At 36.8% G+C, this 23,104-nt stretch overlaps 1 protein-coding gene and 1 long non-coding RNA gene across 2 annotated transcripts in view; one reads left to right on the forward strand and one right to left on the reverse strand.

Annotated features, from left to right (window-relative positions):
• ITGBL1 (integrin subunit beta like 1) overlaps window positions 1–23,104 on the forward strand; it is a 123,819-nt gene that overhangs the window by 9,288 nt on the left and 91,427 nt on the right. The gene's annotated exons all lie outside the window — the stretch shown is intronic.
• LOC121359373 lies at window positions 7,076–22,170 on the reverse strand. Its single transcript, XR_005956039.1, has 3 exons — window positions 21,988–22,170; window positions 7,696–7,866; window positions 7,076–7,369 (listed from the first exon to the last, which is right to left on the reverse strand). It is a non-coding gene; the product is annotated as an uncharacterized LOC121359373 (long non-coding RNA).

Below are 23,104 nucleotides of genomic sequence, written 5' to 3' on the forward strand. Positions count from 1 at the left end.
TTTAAGATGGAAAGAATAGTGGCAGGGAATAAATTGTACGTCTGTAGTCTAACATGCAGAGGTAAGGCTGAGACCTTCTGCTACAGAGTCATGGAAGTGAGTATTGCAAATTTATTTAGTTGTTTTTTTTTTTTTTTTTTTTTTTTTTTCCTGGTGCCATTAGTCTGGTAAATTCTGTGGGAAGCAGATAACCAGTAAGAAATATATTTAAAATCAGAAAATTATCTTGGAGCACTTAACTAAAGTACTGTTGTTGCACTGGTACTTCAACCAGTGCTGTCTTTTGAAGTAATTTTGTGTAATTCTCACTTCTGTTTCAAGCCACAGATAATCCTCATCAGAGACACAGCAAATATAATGAAGCACAATTCCTAGGCTGTGCTTAGGAAGAGATCAAGTTGCCAGCTATCACTGAAGGAAAATTGCCCATCACCTACATCCAATTTCTCTGGATGGGAATGGATAATATAGGAGCCATTGCAGTGGGACAGCTACTTTCCATTTATGTGAGTTTGCCTGCAGTTGGCATTTGTAGAAATCCTTTTGTCAAGCAAACCCAGATACAGTGAACTTTTTCTAGAACATTTTCATTTATCATTCACAGGGCTTTAGTGCATCATCCTACAGTGAGAAGTACTGGAATATTTCTTACTGCCTTTTTTTTCTGCAAGGCCACTTAATTAATCAAAGCATAGCAGAGAAATGGTAGAGCATATAATTGGCATGGGTCATAAACAGATTTAAATGTGGCATAGATTTCTGTATCACAATAAAAAATAATTGTCTCTTCAAGATTTATGATGTTTAACTTCCTACAGGCTTTGTGTAGACATGCAGCAAAAAATTGATTGGAGATGGGACTGGCAAAATTACCAAACCCCAGTCATGTACTTTGTTGGATTTAGGAGTGGATCCTGTCATTCATCTCTACTCTTCAGGTTAAAAATATGTTTTAATAAAAGCAGATGGTGTGGCAGCTTTTTTTTTTTTTTCCAAAGCTAAACAGAAGCCAATGTTTTCTGCTGACAAAAGTCTAATGAAATCAGTAAAGTTATGCCAGCAGGGAATTGGTCTCACAGCAATTCTGGCCCTTGTTTGGCCAAAATCTCTGGGTAATAGCAGACAAAATTACAACAGCAAAATATAGACGCTGTCATTTACCTGCAAGTGGTAATGGTAAAACAATAGGAACAACATCTCTAAAGTTTTGAATGCTTTTAAGTTTGACAGCATTTTACATGATTTTCTGTTCTGTTTTTCTTCAGTGTATTTTGCTACTTTAAAGAGTTATATGTTACTTAGTGGTAGTTTGACAGGACATTGACCAAAATAATTTTTCTCCAGAGTGTCAGAGTTGGACTTAGCAGGAATGAGAGTTATGTGAGAAAGCATTCTGATAAATGAAAACCCATTTTTCAAAGATTTAGACTCAGATGTATAAATGAAGGAATTGTTTAAACAGAGGGATATATCCCAAGCTTTATTAAATGGTCTGTTGGTTTGGAAAGTCATAATAAAATTGATGTTTTGTATTTGGATGAGCAGGGTACCACCTCAACCCCCTCTCCTGTCACCATCCTAAAGTTTTTAAATATGACTTTTTGTAAATTAGGAAATTCCATTCTAAATGTATCAGCTGCTTTAAGTGTATGTCTGGTGCACTTACGTGCAGGTTAGAAAAGCTTTTATTTGCAGATATTGTCCAGAAAATACAGCATGATTTCTCTGTAGGTGGTTTCAAAAGGTTGTCTTACGTGAGAATTTCTAAATTAAGTTCTTGCTGGATAATATCTTGAAGGATAATATTTAAATAGTACAGTGACCACAGACTTCCTTTTATTTCATAGGTGCCTATCAAAGGAAAAAAGAGGTTTTTAAAATAATCTTACTCTTTTTGGAACATCATGTATCAAGCTCTTTCAAAACAAGATCATAATTCCTCTGGCCTTTCATGGGCTTCCAGTTCTCTGTATTTTTGCATTTCAGGTGTTGTCTTGGCTTTTCCTCCATCTTTTTCTGCATGAGCTGTGGTTGCCTCTCCCACTCTCAACATTTTGGTTATATCCAATTGCCAATTTGTTTTACTAATTCCCCTCCTTGATAGAGTCTTTTCTGCTTTTTGGGTGGTCTATATCTGGCTCAGTTCCTTGGCACTGCTCACAATCGTCCTAATCCATTCCTCTGGCTCATCAAAGAACAGTTGTTTCCATGAGGACCTGGGTGGAAGTCAGATCCACCTTGGCTGTCTTCACACTCCCTGGTAGCTCCATCTCCAACCAACAACCTCTGGTCTTGTGTCCCAGGAGTCTTAAAGGAAGCATGCCATCAAGAGGAGCTGAACTGCATTGGGTATTCACAGACTTTGTAGAAGTTAACCACAGTTACTGTGTGTGTAATCAAACACTCTTTCTTAGCTCATGCTGTATTCATGCAGGTTTTTCAGTGTTAGGGGAACTTGTTAGCATATGAATCTAAACCACAGAAACTTTAAAATAGGCATAAATCACATGTACACTCCTGTATCTTCATTTCTGCTTGGTTCACCCCTTTCTCCTCCTGAAGAAAGATGGGACAGCACACTGAAATTTTACAGTTTATTTTAGTTTCTCCAAATAATCTGTTCATTGTGCTTTTATTCCCAAGAGATGGAATGGTTTTAACCATAGTAAAAAGCTTGTCTTAGGGAGGCTGTGGAATCTCTGGCTGGGGGTTTAAGAACAGGTTGGACAAGTCAGGAAGGATCAACACACCCTTGTTTGTGAGTCCAGACAAAGAAGTGAACCAGATGATTTTTTCCAGAGGTCTCTTTGACGCTGATTTTATTTGATGCTGCTGTGAAACCAATTCTCAGTTTGATGCTCTGCCTTAGTGAGGACAATCTGTGGTAGTATAAACAGTTTTTGTCATGCTGTAATGTTTCTAAATGTAATAATGAATTGAAACTGATTCATAACTATTGATTTTAATCTATTAATACTAAAAACTTTAATTTTCTGCAGTATTTATAATAATTAATAAAATATGAGTGTGTTTCAAGTTTTTAAATGACCACATTTTTAAATGACCACTATAGAGTCTCTAAGCAGGCATGATTCTGAGAACAAGCTTGCTTGTTTTAAGTTTAGGATCTTTTCAATAGAAAGGCATGAATTACTGTTTCTAGATACAAATGGTGGATGGGCTTCTGTAACAATCTCAGAGTCATGGAAAACATGTTTTATCCAATCCTTGAAATTTGATGGAAAAATAACAGTCAAAACATTGAACAGAAACATTTATATTTTTAAATTTGCTTCGTTTTAACAGATGACTTCTTAGTCAACTACTGACTTTATGGAATTATGGCAAAATGAGCAAAACACCAACTGAAAGTGAATTGTTGCCCTGAGGTTTGACGTACACCAAAATAGACCATGTTAAAAATTGTATTCTAGAATCTCCTAATTCTTGTTGGGTCCATTAAACATCAAATAACATAATTCCTACTTAATCAGGAATCACATCTGTTTTGCATTTTTCACTGGAAGCAAATAGGTAAAAATATTTTGTCAGATAATGAAGCAGGGGAAGCAAGTAGTAGTATATTGGCTTTTTTTTTTTTTTTAACTGCTCCCATGACAATTGTCTGTATTGTCTCAATGCAAAAATTATACCTTCTAGAAAGTTAATTATTCTCGGACAGCAATGAACTGAACCCTATATTGACAGCTAAAATCATTATTTAGATTTATGACAAGTCAAAAGATGTTGCCATTGTTGGGGGACAGCACTTCCATTTCTGATTTCTTTCCTATCACTGGTCATTGGGAAATTGCCCCTACTATTCCCTTCCTCAGCTAAATCACCCATGTATACACAGGATAATTCTATATACACAGCATACAGCACAGGTCTGGATGAATGTTTCTTCTTCCTTCTTTCATTCTCTTGATCTTCCAGCATTCCCTAAGCATATGGTATTCATCACACTTGTGCACATTTGTAGGAAGGAAATGGGGAATTCCACCCACAGAAAGCTTCCCCAGTCTTCTCCTTTTCTCCTGTATCCAGTGAACATGAAAACATTAATGCCTAACTTCTCCTTTTGCCCAGTGTGTTCCCCACATCCCTTTGGACAAGCCCTTCCTGGAGCTGTGTTCTGGTCTGGCTGGTACTGTGTCATTCAGCTGTTGCTGCTGAGAAACCATAAAATCAGAAAGTGCTCTCAGGGAATCTGCATTTCTGGGCTGTGTATTCCATAAAACAAAATAACTTTGTGGTGCTTAAAATTTTTTGTTAGGTTAACCCCAGAAGAAAAGCAGAGCTTTTAACGGATGATGCTACTTCATCTGTGCTATGTGACAGGACTGTCACCTCACCAGTGCAGTGACAGAAGCTGATGTTGAGGAGTCCAATTGTCTTCACACAATGCACATTCCCACTGTACCCTCTTGATCTGTCTTCTCTTCCCATGTGAGTCACATAAGTGGTTTTAAATGTCTTTCAGTGAGTCATATAGTTTTGCTAATTTAGTCCCTACTTTAATGTCACTGTATACAGAGTCACTTTCTTACCTAAAAGCTAAAACTTCATTTGGTCACCTACTTGACACCTTTCTAATAAATACTTGCTTTCCTTAACCAAACTTTTTTTGGTTTGTTTTTTTTGATCATAGTGGTGTCAAAACCTCAAGCTCTTGTTTCTATTCTGACCTGTCAGTTTAAATTTTTAAATCCTTTCTCAAAAACGGATCAGACTGAGCATTACGTTGGCTACATACCTCCTAACACCTTCTGGCAAGCATCAGAAGCCAAGAGTTCCACTCTGCTGTGTCTTGCTGCTTGGCTGAAAAAGAATCAAAATGCACGTAGAAAAATTTAATGTGGTGAAAGTGAGAAGAAAAGGATCAAAGGCTGGAAACAAATGTAAAAACTTCATATACAAGGGGCAGCTGGAATGTATGAAACCTCATGCAGTACAAAATGTTCCTCAGAACAGGAAAATGTAGGTCTGTTATAGCAGCAACAGATTTTAAACAGTAACTTAATTTTGTGATGGTAACAAAATTCCTAGCTCAGTGGTTTCATTCTGCCTGCAAATGGGGGAGACAAATGCCTGAAGATATTGTGCATGTGGTATAGAAAAGAGAGACTAAACTGACAGATGCCAAAAATCAATAGGGAAATACTAATGCCTTTCTAGGCAAACAGGCAGGGAAATCTTATTTTAGACATTTGGATAAGCAAGATTTATTTCTAGAAGAAATGTAAGAGGAAGCCAAAAAAGATGATTCGTTTGACTGCTGTGTTGAAACATATTGTATTGGCATTATATGTTTTGACATTAAAATAAAATGAGCAAGGAAATAAGCATAGTTTAATATCTTCATTCTTTCCCCCCAGTACTAGATTCTTCCAAGGCAGTGCTTTAATAATAAAAGCACTTTCATACTCCTTATATAATATAAATGCAATTTAAATAAATTTTTTTTTCATTCCCCGCCCAAAATACTGGAATGTATCAAATAAGCATTTAGAGGTAATACTTGCATCATAGCATTGAAACTTATAAGTTTGAAAACTAAACCAGATGCAGTCTGAATGCAGTGGAGTGACTTGGTGCATCATCGTATGAAAACTAAGAGTCTTCTGGTTTCTATAGAGACAAATCAGTGAAGTCAGACTTCACTGATTTTTTGGTTGTTTTGAGACGTAAACCTAAAAAACAAAGATTCCTTGATTTTTATATGGAATATAGGCATCTTTAATGGCTGTAAGGGCCATGTGTTCTGCTGCTCTTGCATGCAGTTTCTCTGTTGGTACAGTGTGTACATTGACCAAGAGTACACTTTGACATCCCTGGCTTTCAGACAGTTCCAGAGGCAATACAGCAACGTTAGTTCTGTCAGGAGCTACTTGGTCTGCAAATGCATCTTGAAACTACTTGGTTTTTTCTTTTCAAGATGTTGTTCTAGTGTTGTGTAAAGATTTCAGTTAATCTTTTCTGCTAATTTCCAAACATGTAATAGTAGGATGTGCTACAGAAGGCTTTCTGAAGAGAGTGTATTGCATACCATTTAGATCAGTTCAGCTCTTGAACTGTATGTTTTCTCCCAAATGTATTTCCACCTGTGTTTTAGTATGACTGAGAAATTTGATCACCTCTACTGTTTTGCAAATAGCATAAGAATGCTGTCTGATTTACAAATCCTGGGGAATGAAAAGTGATGTAGAGCTGTACAGTCTGCTGAATAGATTTGTGGGGCTGTAAATATTTTAAGCTAGTATTGCCACAAAATTTCAAGATGTATTTTTTGGTTCCTGAGTAATGAGAATTGGTCCTCAGAATCTCATAAGCAATTGTGCAGTTGGTAAATGAGCAGGGAATTGACAGAAACACTGGTATTGGAACAAATTGTGTAGAGGATGCCTAGAGGCAACTGTTCATCCTACAGGATGATCAGGAGGATTTCATCAGAGGATGAAAGAGAGGATTTGATCATAGAGGATGAAATGAAGGGGAAGTGGATAGGAATCAATACAGCTGTTAATACCTATTAAAAACAAGTCATTTTGCTTCATTGCTCTGCCTGACTGCAAAACTTCAGTTACTGTGCCTGCAGTGTTTATAGTGGTCACAGTAAAATTAGCACATGCAAAAAGGAATCAGGTGCAAGTAGCAAAGGGTGCATTGGTATTTGTTTTTCAGACAGCAGAAATGATAGGGTTAGGAAAATTAAACTTCTGCAATATTACTATGAGCTGTGCTGAGATGGAATTTTCAGGCTTTTTCTTACTGCTGTTGAGAGTAGCTGTCTTTGTGTCATGATTTTGATTGTGTCACACATTCAACATTACAGGCAAACTAAACTTCACAATCAAAAGAAGAATTTTAGAGCTCCTTTCTGAAATTCAGATGTATACATCCAGTTTTACCCCCAACCAGGAATCTATCACATACCAGAATGAATCAGTTGGGGTTTTCTTGTTTTTTATTTTTGTTGTTGTTTTGTTTGGTTGGTTTTGGTTTTTGGTTTTGTGGTCAAGCAGAAATATTGTCAGGAGAAAAATGGAAAAAAGTATACATGAGTCAGAAATCCCTTTGAAGCAAATACCTTTTTCTATATACCTTTTATTATAAATATACAATAATATATTTTTGTGGCATAAAGTAAGCCTTGTCTAGAGATCTTCTTTGCCATCTGTTTTAGCAGCATTGGATAAATGGTGAAAACAGAAAGAATGGTCTGGTTTGCAGCCAGTTTACCAGAATAGGATCAGAGAATGATTTAGGAAGAGACTTGTGGAGATTGGCCAGTCCAGCCTCCTGCTGAAGGAATTCTGTCTTCAGAGTTGCTCGGGGTTGTCATACACATGAAGTCAAAGTATGTCTATGTGACAAGATAAAAAAAAAATCAGAAGCACAGATTAACTTCTGTTGAAATAATGCTTAATTATCTGACTCATTTGACAAAAATTAGGAACAGTTAAAAATAATTTTTGACATGAGGAGAGGTGGCTTATGAAACTAAACTAATTTATTTTGCCATTTTTCTAAATGAAAAGCATAATAATTTTATCCTGGGAGTTTTGTTTTTTTTTTTTTTTTAAATAAAGTTCTTTAGTTTACATCAGGAGAAAATCAAGCACAGAAAATGGAAAACTATTGTGGATTGTCTTTTGAGGAAAATCTGTTAATTAAGGTAGTTCTGCCTACCTTTTCAGCACATAATCAGTCCATCAGCCCCAGGTTACTTTATTTCTCATACTTCTTTGACTTCTCAAGCCACTAGGAGACTCGGCTTTTGCTGTCGCATCTATGCTAACTGGTTGCAGTGATTGTTCCCAGGTTTCTCTGTGGAGTGTGTGATGAACATTTGGGCATTTCCTGTTGGAAGACAAGTAGTAGATGGTACATGGCATGTGATAGAAAGCAGAGGGTTAAACTTGCTTACTAGTGCTAAGCAGTTTTGAAGTGTGAACATCTTAAGAGTTTATGAATTGAAAACATACTGAAGGAATGAACATGAAAACTTCATCATTCAAATGAAAAAAAAAATAAAAAAAAAAAAATTGGTTTATATTTTGGGTCCAAATAAGTCCCTGTTGGCAGAAGATGAAGTCATTAAACTGCTATCTGTGTCTCAAAGTTCATGCCTAGTAAGATCATGCCTTTATCAAGCTGGTTTGTCACTGGTCATGAAAGGCTTAATGACTCGAAGACTCACAGTTTCTGAGAGCTTCCATCAAAGTTTTTTTCTTAGCACTTGATTACAGCCTAGCAAAGGTAGCTGCTTTAACACTGCTTAAAACATGATTAAGAATTGGAAGGTCTTATTGCCCTGGTTCAATTTGACTGTGGAATAGGTTTAGTTAACCTTGTGTCTCATCCTTCCTTTTATAAAAGGGACATAATTACCATCCTTCAGTAATAAAAACTATTTTGCATGGTGGTTGAAGACTTCCACAGATCTGTTTCATGTTTAAAAAAAATGTTCAATCTGCTCTTGTCTGTTAAGCCTGATTTCATTAATAAATCTGCCAGGAAAAAAAAAAAAGTTAAATAAAAAACCACCTAGGTGACCCTTTGCTCTATTCATCTATCAGCAGGGAAGTAAACAGTTTGTCCATGATTGCCTGTCTCACTTATCTATTACAGTCTGTTTGTTCTTTCTACCCTGTAATTACTCCACTGGATCTGCTGAAATATCCTCTGATTCACATTCAAACTATTTTCAGAAACACCCTTTAATTCTGGCGTGGTATTTCATTGCTCAGTAAATATGAAGAGGTGCTCAAGATTTGCTTTATTACAAAGTTCTGGATGGCACTGTGAACTTATTGCTGCGTGAGGTTCCAGTTTGGCAGCAACTAAAAACTGATTTCCTGCCTGAACTGAATGCCAGGAGTTGGAGGCAGGAACAGTAGGTGGCAAAAACTTGCTCCTCCCCAGAACTAAGAAACTAAATCAGGGCAGTCCCCCTTCAGGGGTATGCTCTAGGTGGCTTCCCCAAGTGGGCCAGATGTAAAGACCATGAATAAATTAAGACCTCCTGCTGCAAGGAAGTTAATGGAAGTGACCCAAAAGGTGATGGGTGATTGCTGGGCTGCATCACACGCTCTGAAATGAAGGTGGTGAGCACAGGAAGGCAGCCACCTTGGGGCATGGAGCTTTTTCCTTTTTATTTTTTTTCCTACTTGCATTTACCTTTTAATTCTTTGTCTAATATTTCTGAGATATAGTCCTAACTTTACTTTAGCATTATTGGATGTATGCTGTAATTTACTGTTGGAAATTGACAGGATGCTCCCAGGGATTTCTGTGTACAGGTTTTTGATGTAAAATAGAGTACTGAAAAGTTATAGGATAAAAGTGTAGCAAAACCCTTGCCAAGCCAAGTAGTTATATTTAGGACCATCTCTTATCCTTACCCTAATGTCATTTTTAAAAAAGGTTTAAAAATGTCTATATATGAATCAGTTGAATAAAACAAAGGTGTGTTTTCCCTAGCTTTGAAGAGGACAGCAAAAACTCTGTAGTGCTCAAACATTCAGAAATTCACACTGCTTTTAATAACAAAAAGAAAAAAAGAAAGAAAAATTACTGATATTAACTTTAGAGGAAACAGTACCTTGAGAAAGGCAACAACAGGCTTTACAAAATTATCACTTCAGTCTCTTGAATGAAGGGTAATGAATTTATATGCAGATGTAAGATGCATATTACACTTTTGGAAAATGTGTCAGACTGAAAACTGTTGATAACATTAACAACTTAGGAGAAAGCTGGGCTTTACTCTCCTTTAAGTAGCATATTTTCCTTTGATGTTACTTTGTTTTATTAAGCACTGACACTTACAGACCATTTTATTGTCCTCACAGCTGTCAGTCTCTGCACATGAAGCCATGCTTAAATTAAAATTCTGACTCTTGCCAGTTATATTTTACACTTTTCTTGGAAAAAGATAATTTCCACCTTACTTGTTTGAACATTGCTCTATTTGTTGTGAACATACTTTCCATTATTACAATGATGGTAATGCAAGGAATTGCATATTATGCCACTTTCTACTGGATTATGCAGATAAAGACCAGAAGAAAGGTACCTAACTTAGATACTCTAACTTATAAGGGTTGTTTGTTGTTTTCTTTTTTTCCAAGTTTAATTTCTAATTCTTTTTACCTAATTGATTTAAGATTTCATCTGCTTTAATGGAGATTAAGCTCAGGTTGGTTTTGCTGGTTAAAACTTTCTTCCATATATTGCCTTGGCTGTTACTGTAAACTGAAGTTAAATGTAGTTGTGTTTAGAAATATTGCCCTAAAATAGTACTAAAATACTTTCCAGCCAGTATGAGATACCAATACAACTGAACAGAAAAAGTAAAGTTGGTCAACAGTCTAATTAAAATATATGTAGCATACAGTCTTATTACTATTAAAAAAATTAATGCAAGATCATTGGCAAGTATGAGAAAAATAAATTCATAGGTCAAATAGTACCTTGGGAGTGGAAGAAATTTTAACACTCCACTGTTTCCTTTTTCCCTCATCCACTTCTTTCCCTTTAATTAGAAGACATTACTTCATACAGAATTTAGTCAGGAGAGACAAAGATGAAACATAAATACTGAAAGACTTATTACCTGCAAGTTTAAACAGCTTTGATGCATTAAATTGTCTACTAACATTAAATCAAAAAATTGAAGTAAAAAATAAAGCAGGTAAATAGTATACAAGACTATAAATTTAGGCAGTTTAATCTATGAGTTGGTTAAAAAATCCCCCACGACACTTTTGATACCAAGAGTTGTTCACAGGAAAGTAATACCTACTCCTATACTATTTTCTATCTTTTGCAAATAATGCATCTGTCCCACTACTGTAGAATAATATGTAATTAAAGAGAGCACTACCACAATGACCGCTGCTTTGGGAAACAATTTGAAAATAACACATCTTTAACTTATTAAAAGATGTGTTATTTTTGACTGTGGTAGGTAAAAAATCTCTTATTAAAAACACTGCTGAGTACTTTAGCAGAAAAAGCAAATTTGTTCAATATGTATTAATGTTCTGTTTTTGGAAAGAGTCACAAACTATCATATGATGAATAAAAAATACCATTTCAAACCTTTATTATCAAGGGCCAAATAAAAGATTTTTTTTAGGAAAAAAGCATTTTGAGATTGAAATGAAATAATTTAAAGTTTAAGCGTGAAAACTTGCACACCAGAACTATAAGGTAATGCTCAGCTTACACATTATTTTATTAGAACTAAAGATGATATATAATAGTAATGTTAAAAACTCCAAATCAAATTATCCAGGTGACCCATAAGTTTGGGATGAAATAACAGAAGGACTGTCTTGGGATTGGGTTGATAAAGAATTAATGAATAAGAATATAATTTATAATTGTCAACCTGGTTTTATAGATTTTTAAAATTAATTTTCTTCAAATTGACTTCATTCTTTAAAGAAATAACAAGTTTGGTTGTTGTATCTGGGACAACTTTTTTTGTGTTGCATTTGTTTTGTTATTGAAAGTCTTCCAATTTAGATGAAAATTTTACCATCATTAATGTTTACATTAAGCAGTCTCTGACGCAGGCTCTTATTTTTTGAATGGATTCTCGTTTTATTGATGTACTTAGAGTGAACTTCTAACAGTCACTAATTAATTTATTTTCTCAAAGGGACCTGCTGATTTAAAAAGGCATTGGATATTGATTACAGTTTACAAGACTGCAAGACTGGCAGAATGGTTGATAAAGATATTTTCTAACATTACTATTAGTACCTAATCAGGGAAGCATTAAATAGAACTATAGGCATTCACAATTCAAAATGAATGTGCAGTAAAGACAGCCTGAGTAGAAGGACCAAGATTGATGCAGATGGTGGGGGATAAAGAATGATTCCCTAGATAAACTCAAATTTGGTTGAATTAACAAGATATGACTTGTTTTTGTTCCAGTGTGTGAATACCTTTTCAAAGGTATTAATTTTAGAGAAGAGATGACCACAGATGCATGTTGAAGAAGTACATGTGATGCCTTCACACAGCTCAAAAATTGTCTGTCCTTTGAAGAACTGAGAGGGTTTTCTTCTTCAGGATGCCACTTTTCTGGCTTGAATTGGCTTGAGTCATAGACCCCAGGACTGAAGTGGCGTTTTAAGTCACCACCTGGAAATGAGTGTGGAGCTACCTGGGACAAGAGTTCACAATTGCAGGTTGTGCCTGCACTGCTTTGTTCCCCCTTAGATAGATTAGTTATTTGCAGTTGCTATCCCAGCTTTTTCAGTATTATGCCTAAAATATATGACATAAAAGTTCCTATTTCCTTGCGTGTGTGTTATAGGAGGCTTCCTTCTGCCTGCAGTCAGCTCAAAGGACCTTGTCACACAGCACAGCAACTGAAGTGAGCCACCTGTGAAATTACGCACATTTTTGCTTTTCCTTGCCTTTGGCAGAGGTGTATTGGGGGACATAGTGGACAGGATTGTGCCAGTCCGGAACCATGAGGTCAAGCCATCAGCATGGATGTGCCTTACACACTCAGGCTTGAGTGGTTATTTTGGCTCAGGTGAAGTGACTCTTCAGTCAAGGATAGGTCCTTGAGTACAGGGTCAAGTACATCTGGTCTCTGCAGTTCAGGTTTAAAGATCTCCACTGTAAATCTGTGAGTCTACTGAATATACTCCTCTCATAAGGAGAAAGCAGCTTTACAGCATTGCCCTGTAGATAACTAGGGTTCTTTTTGTTTTATTGAACCTCAGGGGATGTCTAAGTTTTGTGCGTCAGGATGATCAGGGCATATAACACTAGAATAGTGATATATCTGACTCACCAAGGATGCTTATGTGATCCATGTTCTGCTCATGGATCTGGTGCTTGATGATTAGGGGAAATAGGTCCAAAGGGCCAGGAAAGATCAAGAGTAATAAAAGAAGTAGCAAAAGGACCAGAATTTTCTTTTCATCACTAAATTTGTAATATTTACTCTGGGCAGGGAATAGGGAATGTCCAGCTGTAACATCAGAGTATTTACAGAGGCAGACATAAAATGAAGTCTGTATCTTGCAAGGCTGTGATGGAAAGTGGCCAGTGTGTGGACATTACTTTGATTAAATCATAAATAATATTGTATTATTTTATTATTGTATAGTGTTGAAATAATAGTATTTAACAACAATTATTACAAGAAAGATGATTGCATCCTACTGGATGCTCTCTGTGGATTCTTTGAGAAAATTACTTGGCAGTATGAGCAGAGGGGAAAACATTGATTAAAATTGGCACTGACCATTCACAGTGGACTGTCTGTGTATATCTAGAAAGGTTGCACATTGAAAATCAGTTATGAATATAATGAAGTACTGAATATGAAAGTTGGAGGTGAACATCACACTGAACAAAAATGACCAAAAACTAGCCTTAAATTTAATGTCTGTATTGAGAAAATAATAATGCTGAGGTAATAGAATAATTTTTATTATGGAAAAGGGTATTATTTATCCTTTTGTTGTGTTATTTGATTAGTTTAACAAGGCTAAACTTTCAAACTTTTGAGATACTGTTCAACTAGATTCCATAGAAACAGTGGAAGAACAAACAGTGTAATAGATTATGGAAAGATTCAGATGTATTAAATTGATGGGTTAATAGATGGGGACTATTATTGAATCCTTTTAAATGTGAAAAAACCCTGTAGGAATATAGAATGAAATACAACGGTGTCTGCTTGTAGGAAGCTTGTTTCAGAGCCCAGGAGAGAGAATACAAGTGATGTGCTATAGAAGCAAATAATTAAGTTATAAAAGCAGTTAGCAGGAGTGGTGTAAAGAGGGGCAGTAGAAAACACTACGTGCTGAAATACTGTGTGGTAAAAAGCCATCACTTGCCTTCCCAGTCAAAGGAAGGATGGGTGGGGGGCCAGCTTCAGGGAAGGCATGGCATTATCAGGTTGCATCATCTTCATTATTATCTCAATTTCTCCCATGTTTCAGCTCAGAGGACCCTACAGGTTTGTCCTCAGAAGTAACAAAAGCAGGTGTATAGTAAAGGTCCCAGCCAGTGGCCTTTTTACCAGTAGGTGGTGTTCCAGCTTTCTTTCAAGGCCAGTTTGTGCTTTCTGATTGAGGTGAGAAGGAAATTTAATCTTGCTTGTGCAAATTGGAATTGCACTTGCAGTTCCTAGGGTGGGAGGGGGGAAAAAAAGCGCTCGTGGCATTGGTTTTAAAACAGTGGCAAAAGGATTTTGTTTGAGGAAAGTACTTGGTTATTTAGGAGGTGAGAGTGTGTTAATGCTTTGCAGACCCATGCCTCCCTTGGCAAATAGATTTACAAGGATATTGGGTAAAGTGTTTCCATGGCAATGCTCAGGCCTTTTGTCAGCATTTTTCAAATGAGGATGGAGAGGTGCAACACTGGGCAGTACAGGGCAAACACTTTTGCTTCCAAGCACCCAGAGGAAACTGACCCTTCTGAACTTCTGCGAGGCATGAAAAGGCAAGAGGCAACAAGGTGTTGGCTGTGGGAGGCTTTTTGTAGCATTGTCTGTATATAATTCCAGATAGAAAAAAGCTTGAGACTGCCTTTTCAGGGAGTTCAAACAGAACACCTTTGATGCGAATGCAAGGAGAGAAGCCACAGAAGAGAGGTAAAAGCTGCTTCTGCAAAGGACTAGCTGTTTAAGAATACACATAAATAATGATTTAGCCAGATGGTTACTGGCTGTTGGACTTCAGACCTTAACAAAGTCTGATCCATGGGACTGAAGGGATGATTATATACTCAGGTACATGCAGACAAGCAGATAAATTCTGCTCCTATTTAACTGGTTATTTTTTGTCAGTTGTGAGAAGTAGTCATTCCAGTGCATTTGGATGAAGGATTAATTTTGCTTAGTGGCCTGTCCAGAGTTCTGAGATGTTAATCTCTTTTTTTTCTTTTCTTTTTAAGCCTGAGCTTGGCCATAGTCTTCTGCCTGATGCAGGCTAGGCAAAGGATGTGTCCTGGAAAATGGTGGGGAGGAAGAACTCCTGAGTCCTCAGTAGAGGATTGCAGAACTTAAACAGTTCTGTAGACTTTTTGTCTTTGCCCAAAATTTCTCACAAAGGGCATTTTTGGAATACTCTTACCTGAGAGTACCAGTGTGTGAGTGCTGGACCATGAAAAAGCTTTTAAGTCATGAAAGAATGTGTGTCTTCTTGATGTCTCTAAATTCACAATTTAGACTCTCTCTTAGCTGAAGTTGATTACATCAGTAGATGCAAACTTGAGGAAGTCACAAGTCAAGAAGGAAAGAACATTTTCACAAAAAAACTTCTGGTTCTGGATGCTGTGTATATTTTTATATTTATCAGGGATACACTTTACACCACCAGCCTCTCAGAAGATCTTTGTGTTTTTGCTAGAAGTTATGGATATGCAAATAAACCTCTCACATAAGCTGAGAAAACACTGCAGTAGTAGGTGCTGTCACAGCAGGATGATAGCAGTGAGACTGAAATGAACTAGGGACACCATTTGAAAGAGCAAGCTGGAAGTTGTGACTTTCTTTAAGGTGCTCCCAGGCATTCTACTGAGGAGCATACAGGGCATACTCAGTGTTTTCAATGCAAATCATGAATTTATTGATTCACTAATCAACCCACAGGTGAAGGATGGTAATAGGAACGCTTCTGCATCAAGCTTAGAATGGTAAGCACACCTTTTTGATGTTAATGAGCTATCAGCAAACTGCAGCAAAGCCATGTGCTGGGTGCTGGTGGTGATGTGCCACAGGGCTCTGTTGTTATCAGCACTGACTGGAGAAACTGTTTCTGGAACATCAGAAGCCTTAGGACAGACATTGGTCCTGAAAGGGACTGCAGTTCTCCAGGTGTGGGGACGCAGTTGGTACCCCGAGCCTCTTACTAAGGCAGGGGCTGGGGAGATGGTGCCCTTGGCTGCAGGTGGAGGATGTCACCAAATAAAGGAGCTACAGGAGGAGGTCAGCAGCTTCACAGCATCAGAGATGATTACTTCTCCTACACCATGTAGCTACAGGGTGCGCAGCTGTACTGAAGGAGAGGTGGGCAAAGTCTGCATTTTTTATGATTGGAAATTATGGCAAAGCCCAGAAACTTGTGACTTCTCGCACTCACAGAAGACGATCAGTGCAGTGGTAGCAGATGAGAAGCTGGAAATTACCTTCAATGACGAACAGAGCCAGAGAAGCTCTAGAGAGGAGCAAGACATCCTTGTGGCAGGGAATGGAGGTCACAGTCTGGTGGCCAAACCTCCTGTCAAGGGTTGTTTGTTGCTGGTCAGAGTTATGGACCTGAGATTTGGGGAAAGTGCTGAGCCTGGTCCAGCCTTCAAGTTACTGACCCTACTGCTCTTCCATGTGATAAAGGGGAGAGCTGGAGCTTATGAAGTGTGACTATGTGACACTGGGTGTAAGGGGCAAGACCTGGGCTCCAGATCTTACTGGTGAAGGACGAATTTTAAATCGTACTTTTAAACAAAGATCTAAATTAATTTTAAGGAGAGATCCAGTTACTCCTCTAGTTTTCATGATCTCCTTAGAAATGAAGTAGCTGGCAGAATCCTTGTAACTAGAATAAACTTCAGTAAGTTTTACAGCCCTTTTAAACCTAAGTTTAACCTGTACATATAATGTGCAAAAGTACTGTGCTCCTTTTAAGAGCAAAGTCCAGGTCTATGAAGTTTGAAAACCCATACCTCTTTTCCTTTCAGTGCCAGGATCTATTTATTTTACTCACAAAGGCCTTCAAAGTTTATGCCAAAGATTAGGTCTTAATTTTTTTTATGGTCATTGGAGTTCCAAATTACTGTTTATATTTGCTTGAACTCACTTCTGTTATACTTGTTACCATTATAAGATTTGTCTCTTTTCCCATGGAAAAGTGTAACTGCTTCAAACATTAAAGAAAGAAAAAAGCTCATAATTGATGTTTGGTAATTAGAGGCATAGGAACTCAAGCTAGGCTGTAGGCTGTTTTAGCATTATTAGTTATATTTTGCCAACAAAAGATATTCAGCTAGTACTGCTGCAGAGAACAGTGAACGAGTCACACCAGTGACCACTAGAAGCTTTAATTTTTTAATATCGCTACTATTTCAATGCAGAGAAAAGCAAGAACGAAAATTAAGGGCAGAACTTCTAATTTTGGTCCATTGGGATGGCTGTAGGGCAGTGTCTTGGAATTTTATCCAAAGCCAATTACTATTGATATATCACTAAATGCTGTGATTTTGCAAAGACTAAAGTCTTACTCTGTCATCAGTCTCTCAACTGATTTTCTAGTTGTCATAGGCAAATGCTGTAGTCTAGAGTTCATTCAATATTCCTGTTACTCTACATAAAAACTGGTCAACTTTTCATCTCAGAAATCTTTTTTATGTATTGTAGAAATAGATTTCTGTTTCAATTACTTCTTACCATGTGACAGTGGTTACAGTGAATTAAAGATGAATTTATCAATTAGTTGTTTGGTAACTTCCTTTCTCCTGTAATTATTCTAAACTTTCTTGACAATGCTTGAAAAAATGAAAGCATGGTCTGAAATGAACATTTTTCCCTTGACTAAACACTGGTCATTAATTTTGTACTATAGTAAGTACTGGTAGGATTCCTGTGCTGAGTTTTGGGTGCACTTGTGTAGCAGAAACATCTGGTTATTTGGCAGAAACTTCAGACAAATGTGTTTCCAGCTTCAGAGCTGTCTCCTCATTTGCCTTATGACTTGGCTTTTCTTGGCAGATTGACTCAAATTCCTTAATGCCATTTTTTTTCCCTGATTTTATTTTTATGATAAAGGCAATAATTCAAATGTTCTAAGAGTCAATGTTTATTCACTGGAAGTTCATCTTGGAATATTACTGAAAGAGCACAGGTGACTGGAATGAAAAGTCTGGACGTAGTATAACTTACTCAGTTAAACTAAAAATAAAAATAACTTCTTTCTAGTTTCACGTAGCATACAAAATAGCTGAAAATTTTAATCAGTATGATGACATGTGCTGTCCAAACTCTAATAACTGTGATACTTACTGTCCTGGAAGGCATTATGTTCTGACAGTATTTGCACAAAATGTATCTCAGTGTAGTACTGTATGTAAATTCTTGTAATTGCAGCCACCGAGGCCCAAGAGAAAACCCCAGGACATCTGACGGCATTTCTCAATGCATGCTGTATGCTGAAAAAGTAAAATAGCTTTACAGAAAAACTAACTGGCTGAATGTGAAGAAGTTCCAATAGTAATTCTTTGAATAAAGCTGATCAAGAACAAATATCATGGTAATATACAATGCCTGTAAAATATACCCAGCTCTGTCAAGAATATTATCTACTCTGAGCACACTGACAAGGAATAATAGATATGGTCATGCATTCTCAACATCACAGATGGTTACAATTTGCTAATATTTTCCAACCAAGTGCCCTATCAATTGATCATTTTCTATTGACAGAATGCTCCAAATAATTTTGTTCTGTACACCTACACTGTTCTTTTCTGTGGCTGTTCCTGGAAAAACACAGGGAGCTGTTCTTGGAAAAGCAAGGGGAGCTGAGTGCCTTATGCCCACATTTGCTTTTACAAATTAGGTCTGTTTATAATGATCATGGCCTTTTAGATTGTGCTTACTTTCTTGTTTTTTTATCATGATTTCTATAGTGAGTTCTTATTTCCTGTGACAAAGATGAGTAACATAATCCTGCTGGATATTCAAATTTTGATCTCTATTGTCTCATTCTTATAAATGCTCTCAGGGAGGGTTATATGTTTCACATTATTTTGCTAGAATAAATTTGACTGGCCCCAGAGGCAATATTAATCTCTTCTGATGCAGATTCTTTTTCAAATGCCAACACCAGGTGGCAAGGCTTGGTATGAATGGGATTTTAAGGGATTTAGGCAATTTCTTCAGCATGTAATTCCTTAGCCTGGTTTGTTATAGCCAGACCATTCATCTGGTTACATCCACTGAACATCCATCTTCATGACTCCACCTGCTATTTCTCTCCTGTTTTGCAGCATAGTGCATGCAAAGTTCCTGTGTGTTTCACGGCTGAGTGGACACTTCGTCCGAGACCTACAAACCACGACTTGCCTGTCCATAAAACTGTTGGGCAGCAGACAATTTCTAAACTGTGGTAGCTAAAGATTTATGTAAATGCTACATAGTGAAAAAGCAGGAAGGCTAGAAAAGATTTTGTGAGGACCTACAGGCTTGTTTCAGCTTTTTTATAATGAAACTCAGTTCAGTTATTTGCCATTGATCTGCCTTTAAAATTAATTCAGATGAGTATTTTAAGTTGTTTGAAAGGTATCATATTTGGACTCCATGATCCTAGAGACCTTTTTCAACCATAAAAATGCTAACGTTCTATGATTCTGTGACTTGGCAGCACTCCCATGTCATCTGTACATAAATGTGTGCTGTGCTGCAATATTTAGTGAGCTATCCATGGATAGAAAAGCAGGGTCTGATAGATTTAAGGAAGATGAAAGAAACCCTGTGTTGCCACTTTTGAATGCTTTATTCCTAATACAATGGAGCAATTATTCAAAAATATGTTAGCAATGTGAAAATATGTTCCTTGTGGTGCTATGGAAATAGTTGTGCCCTTAGCATGACTGCTGCAAAAAGTGATGGACAAACAAGCAAATGCAGCTTTAATTTACTTTTTAAACAGCATACAAAAACCTTCATGCTATCTTTCTTTTTTTCAGACTATTTTCTTTCTTTTTTTAAAAACATCCTCCCTGTTCCACTTCTAGGCATAGGCGCTTTAGTATAAATGAATACTGATGATGAATTAATTCAGTCTACAGTACATCTGCAGTCTAAAAGTAGGTTATTGTAAAAAGCTCCAGTTTCTTGCCAAAGTGATAACTTGGGGCCAGCAGAGGCACTGAAGTGGAGTATGACACTAAAAATTAATCTGGCTTTTTAAAACTATCTGTAAAATGTCACTGTAGCATTTTATTTTTATCTCCTAATTGTCTATCACTATCTTGTTTACATGTCTTCTGTATTTATCTTATTCTCTCACCTTACTATTGGTCTTTAAAGGTATTGACTTTGATTTTTTTTTTTTTTTAAATAAGTTGTGGATTTTTCTATCCCCTACATTGGGTCAGCTGTAGTTTTATCTTGCATCCTACTAGAATTGAAGCAGGAGAAATAATTAATCTCTGGATTTTGAAAGATATTGAAGTGTGAGTGCTCAGGATTCATTCCTAGTAGGGCAGTGCTGCAGGTATTTCTTGGATGGAGTCTCAGACTAAGACTTGGAGAAAAGTATTAAGTTTTGTGGCTTTCAAGGCAATGAACAGAGAGCCAGAAACACAGAGCCACAGCTGTAGAAATATTTTGGGAATCCAAAGAAGCCAGTTTAAGGGACTTCTTAAAAACCCAGTTTCTCACTTTGTTGAGAAGAAAATGTATACATACCTTTCCTTTTTTTTTCTTTTTTTTTCTTTTTTTTTTTTTTTTTTTTCCTGTGCAATGCAGTAATATTATATAGGTATGTATGTATTTTAATTTGTTGGAACTGTGTTAACTAATCTGTATTACACTGAAAATGAGGTGCTTCATTCATCTTCCAGTGTGTGAAACTAAGTAAATTCTAAGTGTTAGAACTAATGGGAAAAGAAAAATATATATTGCTAAATTGTGCCACTGTTTGTGGTAATGTTTGCATGTTAAACTTGATACCACTATAACTACTACAATTTTCCTTGCTGATTTCTTGCAGAAGTTAATGATGCAGTTTGGAAGTTTTAGAAAACCACTATCAGTGAATTTATCTAGCAGGTTTTCTTAGGTGAAGAAATTTGACACTCTTTACCCTTAGAGACCAAAAAAGCATGGAGTGCAAACTACAAAAGCTTGACTTGCACAGATTTGTGTAGTCTACCTTACTAATTGCTCTGAAATTCCTCATTGGCTGCTGTATTTTTATAAGATGAAGAGAAAATTAGTGTGCCGTTGCAATTTATAAATAATTCTTGCACATTTAACTCGTAATTTTCATCATTAGTCAGGAAGCAATTAACATTTTAAATGCTAATTTTTAGACTATTAAAGAAATATCCGCTGATATTAGACTGCTGAGATGGGAGAGTGCCATGGAAGATTATTATAGCTTGAAGACTGTAGAGGAGAATACTATATGTTTCAATTCAGTGTCAGCAGGAAGTCATATGGTGCAATTCTATAGAAATCTGGGAGATTTATTTTAACATCTGGAGGAAAAATAGCAAAGCAGAGTTATATAGAAAGCCTTACCTGAGACAAAAATTTAAATGTAAAGCAAAGCAAAGATGTTTTGAATGTCAGAGTTCTATTGGTTTTTTAAGCAGGACATTCAGACTTGTCCATTTTTGCACATCTGGCATTAGAAATTTTTCCCTTGTAGTCTTTTCCTGTTTTGGACTTACAGAGATCTTGTTAAAGTGATGACATCTGGACATCTTTGACACCCAAGGCTAGTAATTTTATGTAAGCAGACATTCCCACTGATGTGACATGCGAAGGACTGAGTTTCTACTTTAATCTCCATATTGCCATTCATTCCACTCAGCAGAGGAGAAGCTTAGTAGGAAAAGACAAAGTCCAAACCAGTAAGGACAAATACAAACAGCTGGAAGTTTAAAACATTCAAAAAACCACCAATGATGCTTTAATTGAAACTCACTTCACTGGAACAATTGTCTTCTCTAAAACACATCTAATGTTGGATTTACCTGATTTCCATGGCATGTTAAAATGGAATTATTTTGCTGGTTCAATACTTGGAAAATTAAATGTTGTCTAAAATTGCAAATTTTTTCTAAAAAGATGAGAAAAGCTACGAATATGAAGAGTCGTACCAAGCCTTAGGTTCCTATATGTCCTGCAAGAGTTTGCAAGGCCTGAAAATTACTGATAGCTGCAGGGTCTTGTGCAAAAACCCGTGACTGATCCAGACAATAAACACCTACCTTAAAAACCAAATCATTTGTAGAAAGTCGCTAATGCAGATGACAGGTCAAATCAGTATGTACAGCCCTTGTAGCTTTTCTTACTGGTGTAAGACCTCACATTTTCATCTGAAACAAAAATTTCTTGACTTTGGCAAAGGAAGATGCTCTGCAGAATAGCCTGTCCTCTCTTTCTTCCGGGAGCCTGTAAAGTTACTATGCATCAAATGGCACTCATGGCACTTTCAGACCATCGGATAAGTAAATTCTTGGAACAGAAATGGAAAGCTAGAGTTGTGAGAGATGTTTCTATTCTGCACTGGTGAAATCAGGGTGGAAACTGCTCCTGAAAATAGCGTGGTTTTTGTTCCCTGGTGTTTAGTCCTTTCTCTGTGCTTCAGAGAGACTGAGCTAGAGTACCAGGACAGAATGTGCTGGGACGTGGGTGACACAAGATCCTAAGGATGAAATCTGATTTCAACAAGACTATTTTTTTTATTTTGAAAGCTTTCACTGCAAGTGAAAGCCATGGCATAGGAAGTATGACTTCACCTTGGCTTTGTAGCTTAATAGCATGTGGGAGGTCTCCTGTGTTCAGGTCAGCACAGGATCATGCAGACATCTTTATTCAAGTCCTGGTATTCCCTTCCTTCTAAGTGGGTTAATATGTTTAGAAGAATTTTCTCACTGATCTATTTTTGCCAGAAATGGTAAAAGGGAGTGATTCTGGCTGTGCAGTATGGGATGGGAAAATGCATACTGTAACAGCTTAAAGCACAAAGAAAAAGGTATTATAACTTGGTTAAGAATTTAGTCTCCATTAGCTGCTACAAATGTATGGAAAAATTTGATTATTGCATCTCAATCACACCTTCATCCCTGTTCGAAACAAGCTGAGTATCCAGCTCTGTGCTTTCAGCATTCTGCAATTTACAATCTGAAAGTCTTAATGGTATTGCTGTTCTTAAAAAGAGAGAGTATTTCGATACTACTTACTCCTACACATATTCCCATGTGTAGTCCAACCTAAACCATCCTGACCTGTTATATGCTATTGCTGGAAGGTCTGGAGCTATTTTGCAAGACTGCCCGTACTAACACAGATGAAAAGCACTTCAAAGAGTCAAAGAACATAAGA

The sequence above is a fragment of the Pyrgilauda ruficollis genome, unplaced genomic scaffold, assembly GCF_017590135.1.
Source record: "Pyrgilauda ruficollis isolate IOZ18807 unplaced genomic scaffold, ASM1759013v1 scaffold44, whole genome shotgun sequence".
Taxonomy (NCBI): domain Eukaryota; kingdom Metazoa; phylum Chordata; class Aves; order Passeriformes; family Passeridae; genus Pyrgilauda; species Pyrgilauda ruficollis.